This window comes from Pinus tabuliformis, chromosome 8 (assembly GCF_031772625.1).
Source record: "Pinus tabuliformis cultivar Carrire ecotype Pingquan chromosome 8, CPIR1, whole genome shotgun sequence".
In the NCBI taxonomy this organism is placed as follows: domain Eukaryota; kingdom Viridiplantae; phylum Streptophyta; class Pinopsida; order Pinales; family Pinaceae; genus Pinus; species Pinus tabuliformis.
In genome coordinates this window covers 168,537,326-168,550,535 of record NC_142294.1, presented here as the reverse complement: position 1 = coordinate 168,550,535, position 13,210 = coordinate 168,537,326, and positions in this window count along the sequence as shown.

The following is a 13,210-nucleotide window of genomic DNA, read 5'->3' as shown; positions in this document are numbered from 1 at the left end:
GTTCTTGGAAGACACACACGTTTTAAGAATTGCAGGTACTTCATGAGGAGGTCTAGACTTCATCACCAACATCCATTTTTCACCTCATCCACCTCAAACATCTCTTGGTCCACCCTCACCCTCACTAGATTTTTTTGTCCTTTTTCATTGAAATTCCCCTAGACACATTGAAATGCTTAATGAGAATCTAATAAATCACACCTTAATCAGATTATACCCATGGATTTCCTTACCATCCAATCCATGACAAACCTAACCAATCACCATCAACCACGTGTCGCATAGCTGACATATTCATTTCAACATTTGACTTTAGGTGCTCCAAATCTCCACCATTGATCTGTCTCGCTTGATCCGATGGCTATCACGTCACCAATTCACCAACTAGCTTGGCCGATCTCCACCATTGATTTGTCTCGCTTGGTCCAATGGCTATCGCGTCACCCACTCACCAACTAGCTTGGCTGATCTCCACCGTTGATCAATCCCTCATGATCCAATGGTTATCGTGCAATCTCGTGTGAATTCTTGCAAGACTGATATCCGATTGAGAGCGCATGAGAAAAGTGGTTTTCCCATGCTATGTGTCACCCACTTAGGCTAGTTGTGTGAAATTTAGGAATACCGCTTACAGCTCTAAGGGCATGCGAGATACTGCTTACCACCTACGAAAAATGCTCCATCATTCTGCACATTTTCCACCCTTCTGTTGACACATGACTTGATGTGAACCATCCATCTATTAACTTAATCTCCTGCGATAAGATCTTCATCGCTCATCTTCCATTAATCCTGTTCGTTGATCTAACTGATCCAACGGTTCTTGTGCACTACTCCTTCATTACTTCTTTCTTTCACTAATTTTGATCTTCGATTGCTCTCCCACTTGACTCCTTCCCGAATTGTGTTCTGTGTATTATTTAAGCACTGCCATTCATGAGCTTTTGATTTGGTTATTCAATCAGACTCCAACACTGTCTGATCATCGCAATACTCCTATGAGCATTGTCCTCTCTCTCGGATTCTTTTTTAATTCCCTGCACACTTATGTTATGCAGAATTACTCTAATCCACACACAGTTCATAATTCAATTACTCAATACACACCACACAAACTCAAAAATCACACTTTTGTATTAATAAATAAATATTTACACAATGAGTTCGTTCTCGGCCTGACCTTCTATACCAGTGGCCTTTCCTTTCATAAAAGGCCTCCTATGACCCTTCCACACCATCCAAACACTCCATAGACCTTCTATCCATCCTGATCCACCTGCCATGCACCTGTCACGTCCACACGAACAATTAAATTGCATGCTTGACTTTACCGAAAAAACCAAAAAGTGAAAACATATTTAGTTTAGTTTCCTTGCTTACACATTAGTATGGTTTGATGCTCTTTACTTCTGTAACTTAGACAAAAACATTAGGTTAGTGTTGATTTAGCAATTCTACTTAGCATAGCTGTTTAAATGGATAATTAGGATAGGGTGTGATTTAGCATTACATGTTTTTTTCTTCATTACTGCAATAGAGTAGCTCTCTTAGAATAGATTTTCTCTTCTTCCATCAAAGAATCAAGCTTCTTCGGACTCTATAGAAGTCTAGCTTGGAACCTTGCGAGTCTCTCGCCAAATGAATAGTGATAACAGGCAAGACCTTCACTTTTACTTGTGCATATAGCACTGTCACCTCCAAGTTTGCATGGACCCCGGGTTGAAAAGTAAAGTTGGTAGCCCAGGAGTTGCAGCATCCTTGTTGTAATACTCGCACTCATTGGATAAATTCCTTAAAAGCTGCAATTACCACTCTAGAAAATATTGTAAGGGCATTCTTTAGCCCAAAAGTCATTACTCTATATTGAAAACAACCCCATTCTGTCACGAAGGTGACCTTACTTCAATCCTTCGATGCCATCTTGATCTAATGGTACCTAAGAACCCATCAATGAATGAGTAGGCTTCCTACCCTCCAACATTCTCTAGCACCTCATCTGTAAAGGGCGTAGGGAATGGGTCATGGACACATGCATCATTCAACTTCCTCAAATCTATACATATCTAAATTTCATGCTGCTGCTTCTTTTCTTGGACTACCATGGGACTTAACTAGTCTAATTCCTCCACAAGTTCAATGATCCCATCTTCCAGCATCTTATCCAACTCTTTGTGCACCTTTTCCTTATATTTGGGATTTAATCGGTAGGGGAGATGATTTACAGGCTTCGCATCTAGATTCAAAGTAATTTTCATGAGCCTCAAATCCCCTACTATCCCCTTTAGATCAGAAAACTTGGTGGGAAACAAGTCCTAATACTCGCACAACAGCTCTACGACCTTATCAACTGTATATTCATCCCAACACTCACCTATATTATAAAACTTCGGTTGTGTGTCCAATCCAATATTTACCTGCTTAGTCTTTAAAGGCTATGATATGTCAGGGATTGCTGCTTTAGGTCCCTCGATCTCGTGTTGTCCTTCGAACTCAGGAATATTGATATTTCTAGGTTTTTCTGTGGTTTCTTTTGTAGTTGCATTATAACATTCCAGTGCATGGCGCAGCTAGGTATTCCAATCTCATTGAACACATTCTACCAGTTCCTCAAGTATTCTAAAGATTGTAGCTTTGATTTCTTGGAGTGCCTTATCAATACACTCAAAGCCATCTTCAAAGTTGAATGTCAATAGGAAAATTTAAGATATCCCATTCGTCCATCCCATGTCGTAGCTCGGTTTCTAGATACCAGTTCATTGGAATGGTGTCCAAAGTGTGACAAAAGATGTGAACCCATTCTAACTATGGTTCATCTCCCCATGCCTTAGCCCATCACACCAAATGTTCACATGGATCGTACTTTCCTGTGTATTCCTCTGTCATAGGGTATTAGCATACCCAAACCTTAGCTTCATCATTCGCCTGTATTCTTTACAATCAGTGAAGTTATCCTTATGTGTACCCCACCAAACGACAGACGTAGTGCGAAGTGCCAAATATAGCACTTGGAACCGATGCTCTTCTAGAACATCTCTCTCAAATTTTTCCAAAAATAAATTAACATCATCTAAACCATCATAATAAGCTAAATTCCTTACCTCAGTGTATATGCACTAGATCGATTTCGTCAACATGTTACAACGCAGTGAGGAGACTTCGTGTAAGCGGTTCTACAAATTTTCAAGCTCTTCATTAGAATCTAAAGTGAAGGAATTATCCCTATCCCATGTGATCCATCCATCCACCATAGGGTTGATCCAATCCTCATCATGTGTAGTGATTTTATAAATCCGATCAAGATCGTCCTCCTCATAATCGCAAACCGGTTCAGTGTATCGTGCATCTTCAGTTGGATCCAATGGAACAATGACCTGGAGCTCCTTAATTTCGAATGTCATTCTTTGCTTCTTAAGGTTAATAATCACATCAATATCAAAGGCCAAATTAATGCCTACTAGTGCAAGGTAAGGGTTACTATCGTCAACTATCTCGATCTCTTCAAAGTCAGCTAGGCTATTTGCTCCTTGAATATCTACCATGACCCCTTACAAGCACCCCAAACGAATGATCTTTTCTTGGTTCGCCGTGTGTAGCTCGATAGGAGACCATTGCAACATAGGCCTCCCCATTCTTTCCCATGTTTTCTTTGGCAGAAAATTCACATCAAATCCTAGATTGATAATTACCTGGTCCATCTCATACTCCCCAATTTCCGCAGTTAGTCACATCTTGCAACCTATTCGCTTCATGTTTTTTCCCATCTTACAGAACATGCGATATTATAGAGGAGCTTTAATATTACCTGTACAATTATCAATAAGCTCCTATAACCCTTCTAACACCCTTCTATCCCTTAGAAGCTTCATACAAGTCTTCAAAAATTTTGCTAAGAATGAAGGATCTACATCTTTTCCACCAAACTTCTCCTGATTTCCTAATGTAGAGGTTTCTACGAAGATCTTTTCAGCTTCCAGAAAGGTTTCCTTTGCGTGGCTTAGGTCGAACCCAAATTCCTTCTCAGCAGCCTTGTGTACCCATCCTTCAACCTGTGGCTACTTCCACTTATATTCTCCTGTGGCTATACTACTTCTTGTCCTTAATTGGGAGAAGAAGGGGTCCTTGATGGAATTTTTATCTTGATTGCGGGAGACCTAAACCTTACTTTGTCACTACATAAATTTTGGGTGGAAAATCTACATGTTAATCCCTAAAGTGATTTTTTCTCCTCCTTGATGGAAAAGTATTACCTCCTTGATGTCAAGCATGGTTATCTCTTACCTACTTGACCTAATGGTAGATATAGAGGGGATGCTATTTCAAAGAGACTTAACTATTTTCTATGTTCTAGCGATTTGTTCAATAGGCCTTGTGAGTTAAACATTTGGTATCCGCATGCAGGCATTCTGGTGATCTCCTTATCATTTTTTGCTTAGACCTGGAAGAGTCCTAGCTGTTCCCCCCCTTAAATTTCAAGCACATTTGGTTCTCAGAGCCTAAACTAAGAGTGTTGATTACTTCACTTGGGTTCTCTTATCCCCTTCTCACATAGGATCATCTATGGCTTAATTTTCAAATAATATTTCTCATTTCAAGAAGGTCACAAAAAAATGTCTCCCTTGTTACTCGAAAAAGTTGAGGTTGATTTCATCAATGTTGAAACTCAGTCTCATTCATAATTTCTATCAGGAAAATTCTTTGGTTTATTTTTCAAAAGAGGATTTGGCTCATATCCAGGACTTTGAATCTAAGTTCCACAAGCTTTTTTTAAATGTAGAAAATAAGTGGCACATGAAAATTCAGGCTCTTTGGATCAAAGAGGGGGTAAACAACACAAAATACTTCAACCAATATGACAAATTTTGAAAGAATCTAAAATCTATATGGGAGATTAATGATTAATTGAGCTCTATTTATCATTCCTTTCAAGACAAGGTAGATATTATTGCTAAATATTTTGAGGACTTATTTCACGAAGCTTCTGAGTGACCTGTCCAAGAGATTTTAGTAGACACCTCAAAAATAGAAAATGTATTTACAGAGGAAATGAATAATCCCCTTGAGGAGGAAGTCTATATTGGTGAATTCCAAGCCACCCTAGACTCCATGAAAACCTACAAGAGCCCTATCCTTGATGGTATCCTTGTTGAAGTTTATACCAACACTTTTTACCTTCTAAAGAATGATCTAGTTCTAGTGGTCAACAAATCTATAACCTCAAGAAAGGTTATTCATTCTATAAATTATACCTTCCTAGATCTAATTCTGAAGAAGAAAGAGTGTTTATCCTTTGAAGATTTTAAACCCATAACTTGTTGCAACATTATTTATAAAATTATTTCCAATATCATTTCTTTTCAGCATAGGTCCATTCTCAGTTCTATTAATTCGGGGGAGAAATTTAGCTTCCTAAAAGATAGACAAATCTACGATGTGGTATATATGGCCCTATTGTAGCGGCTATAACCAACCACCAAAATTTTGTCTCACATGCAAATTTGAGAGCCTACCTTGGATCCTACGATCGATCATCCTTGGTCACCTATTGGTAAGATGATGATTTCAAGCTCCCCTCCTTGATCTAAAGAGTTGTCTGCATTCTCATCTTTATGCAACATGTGTCATCTTTGGGCATAGGGATTGTTGTTTTTAATACAAAGGGAATGTTGTTTTGCTTCAAGGAATTTGTGTGTGTATGAGTGGTTGTGATCACATAGACATGTTTCACACTCACTTCACACACTCTTGTCATGAAAGATGTTGCATCAAGTAAAGAATGTCTTATATATTCTGGATGGCCTACTTTGTGTCACTAAGTGTCCATGTGTGATGAAAATCAAGTCCTATCATTTTTTACATCTCTATCACTGATTTCACACAACCATTTCCCAAAAAACCTAGACTAATTAAGCTTCCCGGAGCTTTGCACTTTTCTTCTGAAACCATCAAGCTTCCTGCCTTGCCTACTCAAACCCCACAACCCGCAGAGACCCCAGCCAGCACTGCTCTCTAAAAATGCATAGAGCAGTCAGGAAGCCGACAGTGCTCTCAGAGATTGCACAAAGGTTTCCTCCTAGGACCCCCATCTGGCAGCAGTGTCATGTGCCTCAAAACTACGTAGTGTTATCCAAGTTTTCATGTCTGTCTTGCATGCATAAACTACGAAAATGGGCTTCCCAAGACCTCATTTCGGCAGTAGTCACTACCCACTAAAACAAAGTTGACCTATCGCTCAGCGACAACAAGAAAAGGTGACATGCTGAGATCACTCCCAAGGAGTTAAGAAGAAGGACCAAGAGACCAAGTAATGGAAAATATTAGGACCGCATGCAAACTCCATCAGATGCATGATCATCTCAAGTGTAAGTATGGTAAGTAAAGAACACCTTTAGAAGTACACCTCTTAGTTGAGTTTGCAGGACTACTTGTCATTTTCATATCATCCTGTCCTCAATAACATGCATGTGTGCAAACACAAAAAAGTCATTTAATGTGTTTCCTCTACATGTCTTACTTCCTTTTTACTTGTTTGGCCAATTGTCGTCTTCAGCATGTTGATTGCTATTTCATTGCTTGTGACCTCATTCTAGTCATGTTAAAGGTTTGCGTTTGAGTTGTGTTCTCTATGTAAACATCTATCGCACTCACACATGATGATGTAAGAACTTTCGCGTAAGTTTTGTCATGGTCATTCGAAGGTCTATCGGAAGTGTTGCACTTGTCGCTTTCATCATTAGACAGTCTTGCAGTTCGTCACACTTAGCATATGTTGTCTTGTCGTCAAGTCATGTTGAGTATGTGTGTGCAAGGTCATGTATACACGAGTTCACTTGCTCACAAACTTAATCATTTTTCCAAAGATCTATCAACTAGACATCCATTGAGCTGTGTTGCGCAGTCTCAACCCTCAGTGACCAAGTACTACTGTTGAGACTTGCACAAAGATTTAGGTTGCCTCCAAGCAATCTGCACTGCATAATCTTGGAATCGAGTTGGCTGACTATCACCCATAATAGCATATATATTTCCCAAGAAGCCATCTCAATCTACGCTACCTGCAAGCCATCCATCAAGCCTCCCGCTAGTCAACTTAAGAGTTTCACTGGGCAGTGACCCCGGGCTTCACTCCTCCCAAAAATTGCGCAGAATCTATCAGCATGCTCACCTCTGATGATTGAAGAAATTGCACAGACATGAGGGATAGGCACTCACTGCCTAGCACTACACTATCTCTGAAAATTGTGTAGTTCTTCCAGTTAGTCCACTTGCCAGCTGGCCTACTGCTCCTCCTAAAAATTGTGTACTTTTCTTGGACTGTCTACTAGCTACCCAACATCCCGCTCAGTCCAGAAACTATGCATACATGTCCTGCATGACTTCCTCCCAATTATGCGTAGTTTTGGCCAGCAAGCTCCCGTAGTACACTCCCAGCCTCCCCTAAAAATATGTGCAGTTTTCACTACCAGTGTCCTCTGCTGCCCGCAATACCTTCCCGAGAAAACTTCCACAGTTATGCCTCTTAGCTGAGTGAAATCCCACAAAATGTCATTGTTGTTCTGAACTACTCATCCCAGCCTCCTAGTGACCTTTGTGCAATTTTTCTTGATAGTGCCCCAGAGCCTCACATCCCAGCCTCCTAGTGACCTTTGTGCAATTTTTCTTGATAGTGCCCCAGAGCCTCACATCCCAACCTAACATGTGCTTTGTGTTGTTTCAGAGCTTTGTCCTCTCTCTCGGTCACCTTCACTTGGAAACGAAAGATAAGCGTCATGGTAGACTAGGGGATTCCTATATTTGATGTTGTCTCATCATGAGTGATTGAAAAAACAAGTACGTTCATAGGACATGGCGCGATGACAAACAGAATGAATAAGGAGAGCATGCTAGAAGACTTTCTCGTGGTTGGACGAACACACGAAGTATACCAAGTAGCAAGCGAAGGAGACACATGTGCATGCATGAACTATCAAGTGAAAATCAAGACCATTAAATACTTTGTGCACTCTTCCATATGAAGGTGAAGCTATGGTACACCATGGGCAAACTCATCACTGAGGAGCACAATAGCTCGACATGAAAAACACAGCTAGCATGTGCATACCAGTAGTGTCATGTCGAGTTGTGCCTTGAGTGGCCTCAACCACATAACTACTTTGTGTCATAACTGTGTAATCAATGTAATGTAATGTGGAATTTGAAGAAAACCAAAGATGAATTCAAAGAGTTATGTAAGTTGAAGAATCATGTAAGTAAAATAGTCACGAGGGAAGTCGAATAGTCATAAGGGTCAGTTTCACCCTTGGCTATATATAACCCTCATTTGTAAATGCAAAAAAAAATTCACCTTGGCTCCTCCCACATAGCCTTGAGAGTCTGTAATATTTTCATTGAGGATCGAGCATTGTCTCCAATGCCCTTCTATCAGGGTTAGTGATGTAATGGTGTATAGATGTGTCTTGGAACTTTTTCTTAATTCAGGAGCCTTTTAACATGCCAACATATTTTCACACATGTATTTTTTTTTTTTTTAAGACTATTCTTTGGATGCTTGTAAATGAGTTGAATAGTGGAAAAAATGAGTTGAATTTAAATGCCATCTAATCTATGCCAAAAACTCTAATCTATTAAATAAATCAACTCCTAAGCTATAGTAAGAATTTGCAAAAAAATATGACTAGCATAAATAATCTTCCAAGAAATCATAAACATAATACCTTTGGATTGTGATTATAAATCCTTCTATTCATGCTCCCATGGGAGAGATGAGGTAGAGGTTGCAATCATAGGATTTTGATGGGTTATTTTCTAATGAAATGCAAGAAACTAATAAGCACTATAAACTAAAAAGAGATACAAATACACAAGAGGTACCTAAGCCACTAGGGTTGGGCCCAAACCCAAGATCCTCGGCCCTCTGGAACTAACTTAGTGATGAACCAATAAGCAGCTTCTCATAATCATTGCATCAATGTCTAATGCATCATATAATAGTAAAAAATAACAGTGCCAAGTACTTGAACTCAATAGCTACCTAGTTGAAAAGAAAACTTGAATCATAATGATCTCTTTTACATGTTTATTTATACAAGAGGGTAGCTACTAGAAGCTCCCTAGAAAATAGGAATGTTTGTCTCCCATAACTCAAGAATGGTGGATCTTGATCTTCATTAACTACACTTGCTTGGCTGCCAATGACCTCGAGTTGATGAGAGAGAGTGTGGTGATCTTGGGCTGATTGAAGGAGTTAAGGAGGTGGACAACCTCCTAGAATCTCTCCCTGTTGTCTACTCCAAGCCTACATGGAAATTATCTCAAAAATTCTCCATTTCCTACAATTAAACCATATTAGGCCACATGACATAGAAAAACATCTTTTACCCCTCTCACTAAGCATAATATAACAAAAATTATAAATAAATGTGAGAAAGAGATAGTTCTAAAGTTGGAGGATGGAATCATTACCCTTATAATGTACCTATTGATGAGCCTCATCAAGTGGTTCTATGAATATGAGAAATATCATGGTGGTGATGTATGGAAGGCTAGAATTGTCAGACGCAGAAAAGCAAGCTGAAGTTGCAAGGTGGAAGGATTAGAACTCTTTCGGGTGATCTGCATATTCCTACATTTGCCAGAATTTTGATTTCTATAAGAAAGATGGATGATGCAGGTGTAAAAACATTTTCCAAGAAATATACCTACAATATGGTTTGGGAGCAATGTTATTGATGTAGGGAGTTCAGATTGGAACTCTATACAAGCTTTTGGGTAGTATTATTATTGATGGGTGCAATAGTTATGTGGTTCGTAAAAGTGGATCATAAAAACTGGTGGACTCTAGAGAAAAGACCATTCTATGGCATCAAAGGCTTGTACATATTGGAGAGAAGGGCCTTCGAATACTTCATGGTAATGGTATGGTAGAAGGTATGTCTAATTTATGTTTTGATTTCGAATGTGAACATTGTGTATATGGGAAGAAGAATCAGGGGGTTTTCCCCTCTAGTGCTAAGAGGGAAAAATGGATATAGAGCTTGTGCACAGTGATGTCTTTGGACCTATGTCGGTTCCATCACTAGGTAAGTCTATGTACTATGTATCATTTATTGATGAATTCTCAAGGAATACATGGATATATTCCTTGAGGAAGAAATGTGAAGTCTTTGATAGGTTTAAAGAATTTAAGCCTCTAGCAGAAAACTAGACAGAGGAAAAGATAAATGTGTTGATTAGGACAGATATTGGTGGAGAGTTCTGCAAGAAGGAATTTGAAGAGTTTTGTAATAAGTGTGGTATATCATGGTAGAAAAATACTCCATACACACCTCAGAAAAACAGAGTTGCAAAAATATTGAACAAGACATTGATGCAAAAGGCAACAAACATGCTCAGTGGTGGCTAGTTAGCACAAGAATTTTGGGTAGAGGTTGTGGAGGCAATATGTTACCTAGTTAATAGATAACCTTCATCAGTGTTGGAGGATAAAACATGACATGAGGTATGGACTGGTAAGAAACCCTCTCTTTCACATCTGAGGGTATTTTCTTGTGATGCATATGTACATGTTCCAAAGGAGAAAATAACCAAGTTGGATAGTAAATCTGAAAGGTGCATCTTTATGTGGTATAAGGATGGTTTAAGAGGTTACAAGTTTTGGAACTCATAAACAAAAAAGGTTGCATAAAACCGATATGTGGTGCTTAGAGAGATGAAATATGTTATTAAACATGAATTCCTACCAAAGGAACCTAAGAAAATAGAGTTAGAGCTAAAGGAGGAAGAATCCAACTCTACATCAGAACAAGAATCAAAGATGAAGAGACACAAACTCCAGTTGTTAGAAGATCAATTCGAGAAACAAGGTAGCCAAAAAGGTATAGTCCATCTACTTTCTGTTCAAATTTTTCTTTACCTATTACTGATGATTATCCCAGAACTGTCAGGGAGGTACTAGATTCATAAGATGGCAAACTCTAGAAAGAGGCCATGGTTGATGAAATAGAATCTTTGGACAAAAATGAGGCTTGGGATATGGTGGATTTTTCGGCTGGAAGGAAACCCATTGGAAGCAAATGGGTGTTTAAGAAGAAGATCAATGTAGAAGTGAAGTTGGCGAAATACAAAGCTTGGTTAGTAGAAAAAGGTTATTCCTAGGTGGTGGGAATTTATTTTGGTGATATTTTTTCTCCTGTTGCCAAGGTAGCTTCTACTAGATTACTTTTATCTGTTACTGCTACTTTTTATTTTGAGGTAGAACAAATGGATGTGAAGACAACATTTCTTTACATGGATTTGGAAGAAGAGATCTACATGAAGTAACCTTAAGGCTTTGCGGTGAAGGAAATAAAGAACTGGTATAGAGGTTAAAAAACTCTGTCTATGGGTTAAAACAGTAACCAAGGATGTGGTATCAGAAATTTGATGCATCTATACGAGGACTTGGCTTCATCGGAAGCAAAGCAGATCATTGTGTGTATTTTAAATTTATTGTTGACGGTGTTATTTATTTGGTATTGTATGTGGATGACATGTTACTGATTGGAAATGGTAAATAAATTATCCAATATTTGAAGACCTAATTGTCCCCCAAATTTGACACAAAGGATATTGGTGCTGCAAATTATATTTTGGGCATGGAAATTAAATGATATCGGGCAAAAAGGAAGCTTTGGTTAAACCAAAGGAAGTATGTCGAGACAATATTGCAGAGGTTTAACATGCAGGATGGTAAACCAATGAAAGTTCCTATTCCTGGCGGTGTAAATTTATCTGTTGAATAGTGTCCCAAGACACAAGAAGAGGAAGAGAACATGTCCCATGTTCCATACACAAGTGCATTCAATAGCCTAATGTATCCAACGGTTTGTACTAGACCAGAAATTGTACATGCAGTGGAAGTATTGAGAAGGATTATGTCAAAACCAGGGAAGGAGCATTGAACAACAGTGAAGAAATTTTTCAGGTATTTGTGTGGCACTAGTGATTATGAGATGTGCTACCAAGGAAGACCAGGATTGGATAGAGTTTTGGACATCCATGGCTTTGTTGATGTAGACTAGGTTGGAGATCTAGATTAGAGAATATCTACAAGTGGGTATGTGTTTAACATATTTGGAGGAGCAGTCAGTTGGATGAGCAAGAGATGAGTAAGAGACATTAAATAGTGTCACTTTCCACTATAGAGGCAGAATACAAGGAAACCACTCATGCAAGCAAGGAAGCAATTTGGTTGTAAAAAGTGTGTTCACGTATCGGGTTAGTACAACGAGCTATAAAGATAGACTTTGACAGCCAAAGCGAAATTTTCTTGGAAAAGAACTCTTCTTATCATTCAAAGAAAAAACACATATATATTTAGTATCACTTTGTGAGGGATATGGCGAAGGACAAAAAGGTTTTGCTCGTAAAGATGAACACTTTGAAGAATGTTGTAGATGCATTGAAAAATTTTGTGAGCACTCAAAAGTTATATTGGTGTAGAGAAACAATGGGTGTTGCAGGGTTGGACCAATGACTAAACTCTCCTCTCACCCCCTATGTGGAAAAGAAAACAATAAATGGAAGAATGTTGGGTGTGTGCTATATTCCTTCCATGATTAGTCACATGCATGGGGAGGTGGAAGTCTCCGCTATTCATTGCATTGGGTGCAGTAGGGGGTTCACAGGGGGAGCGCAGCCCCCCCTTGTCAAGGGATTTCAAGGGGGCGATAGCCCCCATGTACGATGTCTAGGGCAGCGCCCCAAATTTTTTTAATTTTTTTTTTACCTTATATTATGTGGGCGGACCTACCGATGGTTTTTTTATTGGGTTTTGCACATGGTTTTGGGCACGATGGTTTTCTGCCCTTGGTATTTTGTAGATCCAGTCAAGGGAACTATGGCTATGTTCTAGTCCAGGGTGAATGGACTGGGGTTTATGAATGCTTCAGCATGTATATATATGTAATGTAACATTGAAAGGAACATAAGGAAAAATCAATTTGGTAGTCCCAGTTTTGGGATCCAGGGGAAAATCTTTGTGTATTTTTTATTTATATTCTCATCATTGTTTATTTTCTATTTTTAGAATTCATCTGCACATAATTTTTATATAGGGTTAAAATCTACAATCAAGGTGTTGGTAAAATAAAATGGCCTAATCCTTCATAGACTCTTGTTGTTGATACTATAAAGCCCTCCAAAATTTTGTTATATTCAAATTTTGGAGCCTCCC